Source organism: Notamacropus eugenii, chromosome 1 (assembly GCF_028372415.1).
Source record: "Notamacropus eugenii isolate mMacEug1 chromosome 1, mMacEug1.pri_v2, whole genome shotgun sequence".
In the NCBI taxonomy this organism is placed as follows: Eukaryota; Metazoa; Chordata; class Mammalia; order Diprotodontia; family Macropodidae; genus Notamacropus; species Notamacropus eugenii.
In genome coordinates, this window is record NC_092872.1 from 364,726,284 (window position 1) to 364,738,656 (window position 12,373).

At 36.0% G+C, this 12,373-nt stretch overlaps 1 long non-coding RNA gene across 1 annotated transcript in view; it reads right to left on the reverse strand.

Annotated features, from left to right (window-relative positions):
* LOC140518312 (uncharacterized) overlaps nucleotides 1-12,373 on the reverse strand; it is a 68,273-nt gene that overhangs the window by 42,757 nt on the left and 13,143 nt on the right. The gene's annotated exons all lie outside the window — the stretch shown is intronic.

Here is a 12,373-nt window from a genome sequence, read left to right on the forward strand (position 1 = left end):
AAGATATTTAAAGGGCTTTTTTAAAGAACAGCATGAATGTCAGTTATTGTTATAAGAAATGATGAATATGAAGAATACAAAGAAACATGAGAAAATATATAAAACTAAGGCAGTGTAAAAACAATAACCAGGAAAAGAGTATATGCAATGACTGCAACAAATTAAGTGTCAAATAACAGAACTGAACACTATGTAATTATAATGACCACCCTTGGTCTTGAAAAACTGGTGAGAAAATGTACCCCTTTCCCTTTTTTGCAGAGGTGGGAAGCTGGAGGTTCAGGACAGCATCAGACTTGGTCAATGCATTTTAGGGTATTTTTTTAGAACATTTTCATTTCTTTATTTTTCTTCATTTCTTGGTACATGAGAGAGAAGAAAGCTATTTGGAAATGAAAGTGATACATACAGAAAGTATCAATTAAAATATAAAAAGAAAATAGTAATAGTCAAAACAAAAAAATTCAGAATATAAACAATTTAGAACAGAATTTTAAGATTTAAATCTGAAAGGGACCTTACAGATCAAGCTATTCTAATCCCTGATTTTATCGATAAGGAAACTGAGACCTTGCAAAGACATGAGGTTTCACTCTTTTTGAATATTTATTTTCCAGTGCAAAAAAGTATTTGAGGTACTATGAGTGTATAGATACATTAATGCTTTGTTGGTGGTCCAACCATTCTGGAAAACAACTTGGAACTACATATACAACTAAAGTCACAAAACAGTACATACCCTTTGACCCAGTGATACTGCTACTACTAGACCTATGTCAAAAAGAGTTAAAAAATATGGAAAGGACCCACAGATATGGAATATTTATAGAAGCTCATCATGGCATAAACATAGAAACTGAGATGGTATTTTTCAGTGGGAGAATGGCTAAACAAATTATGTTACATGAATGTAATGGAATATTATCTTCTAACAAAAATGATGAAAGGGATGGATTCACAGAAACCTGAAAAGATTTGTATGAGCTAACACAGAGTAAAGTAAGTAGTACCAGAAAGAGTTTACACAATGACTACAACATTACCAAAAAAAAGAGCTTTGAGAGACTTAAGAACTCTGATAAATGTCATGATTAATCATATTCCCAAAAGACTAATAACGCATCGCGCCTCCCTTTCTTGGTATAGAGGTGATGAGCAAGAGGTGAAGATTGGGATGTACATTTTCTAGCATGGTAAATGTGAATTTTTTAGTGTGACTATACTTTTTTGTTACAAAGGAAGACTTTTATTCATTTAGTGCTAGCCAAGTTGAAGAACTGATGGAGCAGTGGTAGTGATGCTAAAAGAAAAAAAAGGAAGAAAAGATGGTCAATGAATTATTTAAAATAAACAGAAGAGTTCAAAAGAAAATTAAGAATGGGACATAGACTAGCAGGACAATGCTGAAACTGCCATGTTAAATTTGAAGCATACCCCAAAATCATGAGTACAGACTCATGGTTTGTGTGCAATCCTGTTTCTGCTTTGTACTGCATAGGGAAATATTCATGTTTCTTAATGTTTATCAAGCTAGTAATAATAAAAACAGAAAATTGTTAAAGTAAGAGAGGCTCTCGGGAGTCATTCATCAGGTAGTTAAAAATAGCTCCCCCTATGGAGGAAGAACGCAGCTCTTGAGGGGAATAATTCTCTACCCTCTTCCTTGTGTTCAGGAGGAACTATGTCTCTCTTCACTTCTCTGGACCTGCAATGTCCTTGTCCTCTCACATTCATTAGGCTGGAGAAGCACACCAATCGAGTTGGCCAATTAAACGAAGATGGTCTATTACTGACTGGTGGGTCAGAGTTAGAAGGTATTTGAGCTTAACCAAAGCTGACATAACTTTGTCAGCACTTTCAATAGCAAAGGAAAGAACAGTATCCAAAAGCAGCAAGTCTTCAACATTCTCAGCTTTGACCCCAGAGAAAATGGTAACCTGGACAGCTCCACCATAAGCAACAGCTACAGCAAGATTGAAGTTCTTGTTCAGCAATCTGTCACTGAAGAAGTCTGGCAGAAGATTCTGGATCTTGAGGATGCAAATAGAACTACCCTCCAAGATTATGTGATGGCTCTGTGATTTGTCCAGTTTGGGATGCCTTCAGGCCTTTTCTACCAGGTCCAAATTGCTACAGAAGACACTAACATTCAAGTCTTCAAAATAAGCCTGGGTGATAAAAATATAGAAGTTGATACCTTTGTAGAAAGAATTGATCTCAATACTGGCCTGGTAATGGAGGGGAAAGCACACTTTGTACATTTCCAAATAGAAGATAGCCCTCTTATTCTCAGTGATATTCTTCATGTGCTTGCCCTTGAATTCAGTAATGAATGTCAAAGTCCTCCCCAGTCAAATGAACTTGGGTGTGAACTTGAATAGAATCTCAGAAAAGCAAGACAGACCAATGCAGAAAATTAAATGGGAATAGAAAAGAATATACTTTTTTCTCAACAGTATATGGCACCTACACAAAATTAACCATGCATTTGGGCATAAAAACCTCAAAATCAAATGTGGGAAGGCAAAAATATTAAATGCATTCCTTTTTGGATCATAATGCAATAAAAATCACATTAACAAAGGGCAGTGGAAAGATAGATTAAAAATTATTTGGAAACTAAATAATCTAATCCTAAAGAATAAGTGGGTCAAAGAACAAATAATAGAAGTAATCAATAATTTCATTAAAGAAAATGACAACAATGAGGCAATATACTGAAATTTGGAGGATGCAGCTAAAGCAGTACCTAGGGGAAAATTTATTTCTCTAAATTCTTATATCAATAGAATAGAGAAAATTAATTGATCAGGTAACTAAAAAAAATTAGGAAAAGAATTTAAAAATCTCCAACTTAGCACCAAATTGATAATCCTGAAAAGCAAAGGTGAGATTAATAATAATTGAAAGTAAGAAAACTATTGAGTTAATAAATAAAACTAGGAGCTGGTTTTATGGGAAAAAAGTAATAAAGTAGATGATCCATTGGTTAATTTGATTAAAAAAAGAGAAAGAAGAAAATCAAATATCCAGTATCAAAAATTTAAAGGATGAAATCATGACCAATGAAGAAGAAATTAAATCCATTATTTGGAAATATTTTGCCCAATTATATGTCAATTAATCTGATAATCTGACAAAAATACAAATTGTACAGAATAACAGATGAGTAAATAGAATGTCTAAATAACCCCATCTTAGAAGAAGAAATTGAATAAGCTATTAGTAAATTTCATAAGAATAACATCCCCAGGGTCAGATGAGTTCACAAGTGAATTCTACCAAACATTTTTTTAAAATTAATTACAATTAGTATATAAATTATGATAATTCTAATACTATACAAACTATTTGGAAAAATAGGAAAAGGAGTCCTACCAAATTGCTTTTATGACACAAATATGGTGCTGGTATCTAAACCAGGAAACCTAAAACAGAGAAACTATAGACCAATTTTCCTAATGAATATTGATGCAAAATTTTATATAACATATTAGCAAGGAGATTACAGCAATATATCACAAGGATCATACACTATGACCAGATGGGATTTATACCAGAAATACAGAGTTGGTTCAATATTAGAAAAACTATTAGCATTATAGACCATATCAAATAACAAAATAGCATAATTGTTATAATAACAAAACTAACAGAAATCATATGAATATCTCAATAGATGCAAAAAAATTTTTGACAAAATACAACACCCATTCCTATTAAAAAACACTACAGAGTATAGAAATAAAGGGAGTTTTCCTCAAAATGAAAAGCAGTATCTATCTGAAACCATCAGCAAGCATTATATATGAGATTAAGCTATAAGTCTTTCCAATAGCATCAAGAGTGAAGCAAGGATGCCCATCACCACCACTGTTATTCAATATTGTATTAGAAATTTTAGCTTCAGCAATAAGAGAAGAAAAAGAAATTGAAGGAATTAGAATAGACAATGAGGAAACAAAACTGTCACTCTTTGAAGATGATATGATGATATCTTTAGAGAATCAACTAAAACTACTTGAAATAATTAACAACTTTAGCAAAGTTGCTGGATATGAAATGAACCTACAGACATCATAATCAGTTCCAGTTGTTTAGATTTGACTTTATTTGTGTGAAAGATGTTTTGTAATTGTTTTATATAATTCCTAGGTTGTCTTGGCAGGTAGACTCCCAAGTATTTTATATTGTCTACAATTATTTTAAGTGGAAATTACCCATAAAGTCCTGCAGCAAGACATTGAAAGAAAAATTCCATTTAAAACAATTGTAGACAATATAAAATGCTTGGGAGTCTGCCTGCCAAGATAAACCTAGGAACTATATGAACACAATTACAAAAACACTTTTCACACATATAAAGTCAGATCTAAACAATTGGAAAAATATCAATTGTAGGCCATGGCAATATAATAAAAAAGACAATTCTGCCTAAACTAATTGATTTATTCAGTTCCATACCAAACTACCAAAAAAATATTTGGTAGAGCTAGAAAAAATACCACCAATGCATCTGGAAGCACAAAAGTTCAATAATATCAGAGAACTAATGAAAAAAATTCAAAGAAAGGTGACCTGGCAATACCAGATTTTAAACTATATATTACTGCAATAATCATCAAAACTATCTGGTAATGGCTAAGAAGCATAGTGGTGGATGAGTGGAACAGGTTATGTACACAAGATATGGTAATAAATGAACATAGTAACCTAGTATTTGATAAACCCAAAGACCCCAGATTCTGGGATAAGAACTCACTATTTGACAAAAACTACTGGAAAAACTGGAAAACAATATGACACAAACTAGACAGAGTAGATCAACATCTTTTACCATACAAAATAAGGTCAAAATGGGTACATTTTCTAGATAGAAAGGGTGATACCATAAGCAAATTAAAAGAGTAAATAGTCTACCTGTCAGATGTATGGAGAAGGGAGGTATTTATGACCTAATAACAAATAGAGAGCATTACAAAATGTAAAATAGGCAACTTTGACTATGTTAAGTTAGAAGATTTTTGCACAAACAAAACCAATGCAACCAAGAGTAGAAGGAAAGCAGAAATCTGGGAAACAATTTTTACAGCAAGTATTTCTGATAAAGGCTTCATTTCTCAAATAAATAGAGAATTGAGTCAAATTACTAAGAACAAAAGTCATTCTCCAATTGATAAATGGTCAAAATATGAACAGGCAATTTTCAGATGAGGAAATTAAAGCTATCTATAGTCATAGGAACTTCTCTAGACTACTTTTGTTTAGAGAAATACAAATTAAAACAACTCTTAGATACCACTTCACACCAATCAGATCGACTAATATGACAAAAAAAAGGAAAATTATAAATGCTGGAGAGAATGTGAGAAAATTGGAACACTAATGCACTGTTGGTGGATTTGTGAATTGATCCAACCATTCTATAGAACAATTTGGAACTATTCCCAAAGGGTAATAAAACAGTGCTTTTTAAAATATAAAACTTTGATCCAACAATACCACTATGAGGTCTGTATCCCAAGGGATCATTAAAAAGGGAAAAGGACCTACATGTACAAAAATATTTATGGAAGCACTTTTTGTGTTGGCAAAGAATTAGAAATAGAGGATTTGCCCATCAATTGGGGAATAGCTGAACAAATTATGGTATATTGTGCAACTGGAATTGTGCAATAAAAAATTATGACCAGGCAGATTTCAAAAAAAAAACCTGGAAAAACTTACATGAACTGAGGAAGAGTAAAATGAACAGAACCAGTTTAACAGTGTACACAGTAACAGCAACTTTGCAGTGATCAACTATGAATGACTTAGCTCTTCTCAACAATACAATGATCTGACAGTTCCAAAAGACTCATGATGGAAAATGCTATGCACATTCAAATAAGGAGAGATGATGGACTCTGAATGTAGATTAAAGCATACTATTTTCATTTTTTTCTTGTTTTTTATTTATCTCTTTTTCTTCTTTCACAAGTATAACTAATATGGAAGTATGTTTTACATGATTGCACATATATCACCTCTACCAAACTCCATACCATTTTAGGAAGAGGGGATGGGAGGAGGGTAGAGGAAGGAGGTAGGGAGAGAGAAAAATTTGGAATTCTAAATCTTCTAAAAATGAATGCTAAAAGCTGTATATATAATTTGGGGGGAAATTAAATACTATTAAAAATAAATAAATAACTTTTTAAAAAACTGTTGGTGGGGTTCCTTGCAACTTGATTTACTTTGCAGCATCCCTAATCAAATGTTTTATTTTGGTGAAAGTGACATGGCTTGGTATGACTTTGTTTCTTTTAAAGTCCTCTATATCATTGAATGACCATTTTTCCCCTGAAGTATTATACTCAGTTTTGCTGGGTAGGTGATTCTTGATTTTAATCCTAGTTCCTTTGACTTATGGAATACCATATTCCAAACCTTTCGATCCCTTAATGTAGAAGCTGCTAGATCTTGTGTTATCCTGATTGTATTTTCACAATACTCAAATTGTGGCTTTCTAGCTGCTTGTAATATTTTCTTCTTGACCTGGGAATTCTGGAATTTGGCTACAATATTTATAGGAATTTCTATTTTCAGATATCTTTCAGGAAGAGATCAATGGATTCTTTCAATATTTATTTTTTCCCTCTGGTTCTAGAATATTAGGGCAGTTTTCCTTGATAATTTCATGAAAGATAATGTCTAGCTTTTTTTTGATCATGACTTTCAGGTAGTCCCATAATTTTTAAATTGTCTCTCTTGGATCTATTTTCCAGGTCAGTTGTTTTTCCAGTGAGATATTTCCCATTATCTTCCATTTTTTCATTCTTTTGGTTTTATGTTGTAATTTCTTGGTTTCTCATAAAGTCATTAGCTTCCATGTGCTCCATTCTAATTTTTAAAGAACAATTTTCTTCAGTGAGCTTTTGAATATCCTTTTCCATTTGACTAATTCTGCTTTTTAAAGCATTCTTCTCCTCATTGGCTTTTTGGACCTCTTTTGCCATTTGAATTAGCCTATTTTTAAAGGTTTTATTTTTCTTCAGCATGTTTTTGGGTCTCCTTTAGCAAGTTGTTGACTTGCTTTTCATGATTTTCTTGCATCGCTCTCATTTCTCTTCCCAACTTTTCCTCCACCTCTCTTACTTGATTTTTAAAATCCTTTTTGAGCTCTTCCATGACCTGAGACCATTGTATATTTATTTTGGAGGTTTTGGATGCAAAAGCCTTGACTTCCTCTGATGGTATACATTGTTCTTCCTCATCCAAAAGGATGGAAGAAAATACCTGTTCACCAAGAAAGTAACCTTTTATAGTCTTATTTTTTTCTCCCTTTTTTGGGCATTTTCCTAGCCACTTACTGGACTTTTGAGTCCTTTGTCAAGAGGAGGGTATACTCTGGGGACCTGTATGTTCTCAGTTCCTCCAAGGTGGCACAATCAAGAGAGAGGAGTTTACTCCTCTCCTGGTCTGCACAGTGGTGTGGGAGCAACCACAAACTTTTCTGCCCAGAATCTGCAATTAAAATTCCCTCACTGCAACACCTCCAGCTTCACCATACCAACACTCCTCCCCACCCCAGGACCAAGCTCAGGGCTCAGATTCAGATCAGCTGCTCAATTTCCCCAGGGGCTCTAGGCAGCGACTCCAAAAATGGAAGCTGTGGCTGCAGTGACTCTTGCTGGCAGTCCAGACCACGCTCCCCTCTCCTGGATGAAGGAGCCCTCCAACTGACCTTGGAAGCTGTCTGTGGCATTTGTGGGTTGAGCAATCTGGGAAATGCTGCTACCAGTGGCTCCTTGAAGCCTGTTTGAGATTCTGTCCCTGCCATGCTGCTCCGTACTCCTGGGCTCCCTGGCTGCACTCTGTGCTCTTAAGCTACACTCCATGCTGGGCTAGGTTGCCCTCTATGCTGGACTGGGCTGTGCTTCATACTCCTTGTTTCCTTTATAATTAACAGTGAACTCCACTTTCTCATGTTGGAAGGACTCCCATTCAGGAATAATCTTTGTCAAGATCACTTGCAACTGTGGATTTCTGATATGGTTACTGAGACATCAGGTTCATGCTGACTAATTAGAAATCTCAAGGACTGCTACACTACTGAGTGAGACCCAATGGATATGTTTCATGATTTACTATGATAGCCCACTTCAAACCCAAATAATTAGCAGATAGCCAGCTTTTTTAGTGATGAATCTCTCCAAACTTGATAAGGCTGTTCTTCATGTAAGAGGAATGTCATCCACCCCCTGGCAAGTATTCAATGTTTTCCCAGCTTGATAGATCTTGCTAGAGCTTGTGCTACACTGCTATCATTGCCACTGTCTTTAGGAGCCAAGAGTTAACTCAGCATCATAATAAAGAATCAGCAAAAATTTTAGGGGAGGAGTTTATAATTTACAGAGGTTAAACTTAATTATGGTGCCCAAAACCATTCCAAACCAAATAGGTAATGACATTTCTAATACTGAAAGATCACTGGATTTGGAGTCAAAAGAAGCAAGTTCTAGTCTGGAAGGTGCCATTTACTTGGAGTGACCTTGGACGAATCCCTTTCCCTCTCTGAACTTCTGTGTCCTTACCTGACTGAAAATAAGGAGATAAGAACAGATGATCTCTAAGGTCATTCCCAGCTCTAATATTCTGTGAATCTGTATCAGAATAAATCTTTCCTGGTTAATGATCATGTATCATTGTACCTTGTTTTTTTTGTGCAGTCTTGAGAGTTTCTTACTCTTGGCAGTAGATGAGGAACCTTTTGACTTCCCCTTTTCTTGACTCATAATTATCTGTGTCCCCCATCACCTCAAGTACCCTAAGACTCTGGGCTCATACAGACTTGGTCTGAACCTGGAGTTTTGTCCCAAAAAGCCATTTTTTTCTTTGGTTCTTGCCCCCATCTCAGAGTTTTATAATTGGGAAATGCCTTGATTAAAGTTAATGTGGCTGATATCTCAGTTCCCCCCAAGTGGGTAAAGGATCCTCAATTTCCATACAAATGCTCAATATATAATATGGGCATCAAGTATAGAACAACCCTTAGTTCATTTGCATATTAAATACAGAGAAGGCAAAGGACTCATAGGAACCCATGGACAAATGTAGAAAGATAAAGTTCTCAAGCTGGCTATTAAAACTCTTAGATTCCTAGAATGTAAATACATTTTGTGGAACTGATGAATAAACAATACATCAGATTTGTCCTGTCTGACCAACTCAAAGCAATTGCAGGGTTGCCAAGGTCCAAATCTCTTGACCCCACAGTCCCCTGGCATCATTTCAGAACTTCAGCTCCAGGAAGCTTCTTGGTTAATGATCTTCTTCCTTATTCAAATAACATGATGTCAAGAAAATATCTCTCTTGGTGGCCAGTTACCAAACAACTGAATGTAGCAACTCTGGATCTCTTAAGAACTCTCAAACTCATGAAGTAAGCTCCAAGACTTAAAAAAAAAAAAAGTCTTCTCTGTATATCTCTGGTCTCTATACTGTTTTCAAAAAGAATAACCAGAAAGGCAGAAGAATGCTAGAAACTCATAATCCAGGAAATCCTTTCATTATCGTCTCAAGCTTACAATATACTCCTTCTGAAAATGTCTTTTACTCTTCATTACAGAGAGAAGAGGAGGAGGACAAAAATACCCTAATTTTCCTCTCCCTTAGGATCACAAATCTTGAATGTTAAGGGACCCAAGAGGTCATCAAGTACAATTTTATTTTTACACAGATGAGGAAAGTAAAGCCCAGAGAATCTGAGTGACTAGTGAAGAGTTACAGAAGGAGTAAACAGATTTGAACTCAGATTTTTAACTACTGAATCAGTGTTTTTTCTACAGCAGTATACTGTCTACTTGCTTTACTCTGATCTGAAAGTTCAAGGAAGAAAAAAATTCGGATGAGGAAAAGACCAGTGCTGGTGACTCAGCTCACTTTTATATACACTGAGGAAAAAATGACTCTTCCAACTTCACCCCATTATTCTCAGTCACCAAATATTTTTGTAAGCAGCCCTGATCACTGGGATTCACAGGCCCAGAGACATAGCCTGTGTGATCTTGGTGAGGGGCTCTTCTCATCAAATTGATTGGACAACTCTTCAAATTGATCGGGGTTTCCCTTGATCATTGTCCCAAATTATATGTTTGCTTTACTTGATAACAGCTCTGATTTATGAGAAATTCAGACTATTTTTCTGCATAAAGTGTGTATTGCCTTTCTCTGTTATCCTTAGCACATAGCACAGTGAATTATGCCTTGTAAGTACTTAATCAATACTTGTTTAATGATTGAAAATTTAGTTTTATTGGGCACAAAAAATTTCCATCATCTTTCTCTGTTCTTTTTCTTTGTGCACTCGAAATAGCCATGACTAGGAAAATGTTCTAGGCACAAGTTCTGTATGTAGGAATATTTTCCTCATAAGGAAGCAGTGGGATAGAAGAAAGATGGGAGCAAGTCACAGCAGAATTTATAGAGGAATAGATGTGGAGTATAGTGCAAAGAGCCCTGCATTTGAAATCAAAGGACTTAAATTTTAATCTCAGCTCTGTTACTCTTTATATGACCATGAGTAAGTCAACTCCCCTATCTGGACTTTGGCTTCTTATTAGATGAGGAGGTTGTAGCAGATAATCTCCAAGGACCCTTCCCATTCCATATCCTAAGATCCTGGCTCTAAAATACTTCTTTCATAAAAATCCTTGTCCTGGTGAAAAAATGTTCCATGACCCCTCCCTGTCTACAGGAAAAAGTCCAACTCCTTAGGTGAACAATGGTAGTTTCCTTACTTCTCTTCACTTACCATACATCTTACTTCTCCAATCTTATTTCCATATGACTAAACAAATCTCTACTCTTGCTACACTGGCCCCCCAAGTGTACCATGAATATCCCTACCTCTTCTCTGTTACCCATACAACTCTCCATCCTTAAAGGCATTTGTATTGCCAAGGCAACATTCACAGCACTGGTGGTGACTATGAATATGCCAGTATAGTTCTCAATTGCAAAATATAAAAGACTCTCCATATAGAAGGCAGAAAAAAAAACATTTATTTAAACACCAGAAAGCCAAATCCAAGAACCAGAAAGCAAAATCCATCATGGGGACCAAGAAGTTAATAAGAATGATCACAGCAGAGGGCAAAGCCATTCTCAAACCTCCCCCCCTCAGCCAGGGTCTTCTCACTATCAACTGTCACAATGTGTCAGTTGGCCTGTGTCAGTAGGCCTGTGTCCTTTCCCCTCTGACCTGACCCCACTCACTTCCTCCCAGTTCTGCTTCCACCCTTCCTGTTCTATCTCTTCAGCAAGCTCCTCCCACCACAAGTGACCCAGGTTTCCAGGTGATTTAGGCAGATCATATGGGCCTATTAATTAATGAGAAAGATCTTTCCATTTAAATTACTATTACAGCATTCCCCTTCACCTCCCTCCACTAATACAAATCCCACTGATCTGAAGACTTACACGTTTATTTGTGGCAGATTTTAATTCTAAATTTCAGTGCCTCACCCACTGTGCCTATAGAGTAAAACCAAAATTGATTAGGCAATCAGGCATTCAAGGCTCTCTACAATTGGACTCAGTCTTTTTTAGCCAATATCACCTAGCTCTTGTTCTCACATTCTATGTGATATTCAGAGTTCCACAAACATACTTTCCAACCTCTTTGTCTTTGATCCTTCAGTTATTCCTTATTTTTATTCATCTAATCTTCTTTCTTAACCCACCTCCATGATTGTTTATTGAAGTATTATCCTTCAAGTCAGGTGTGGTGGCTTACACCTATAATTTCTGCTGCTAGGCAAGCTAAGGTTGATATCTCAGTTGAGCTGTAGAGTTACATGCAATAGGCTAGGATGATCAGATTTCCACACTAACTACAGCACCAATACGGTAAACCTCCAGGAACAAGTGGCCAGTAGGCTACTTAAGGAGAGACAAACAGGCCCAGATCAGAAAAAAGTAGATAAAGCTCCTATGTCACTTAGTAGTAGGACTGGATTTGTGAATGGACTGGGAAAGAAAGAGAAATAGGAAGAAAGGAAGACAAAAGAAAGGAAGGGAGGGAGGAAGGAAGGAAGGAAGGAAGGAAGGAAGGAAGGAAGGAAGGAAGGAAGGAAGGAAGGAAGGAAGGAAGGAAAGAAGGAAGGAAGGAAGGAAGGGAGAAGAGAAGGAGGGAGGGAGGGAGAGAGGGAGGTAGGAGAAAAAAGAGGAAGGGGAAGAGGGAGAAAGGAGTCATATATAGCAAAAACTTCAGATGAGAAAACTGAGACCCAGAGAAAGAAAGTGATATCCCCAAAGATATACAAGTAGTTAGTGGCATATCTGGAAATAGATTATCTTCTCTCATATCCACATTCTTTGAAGTCTTTGA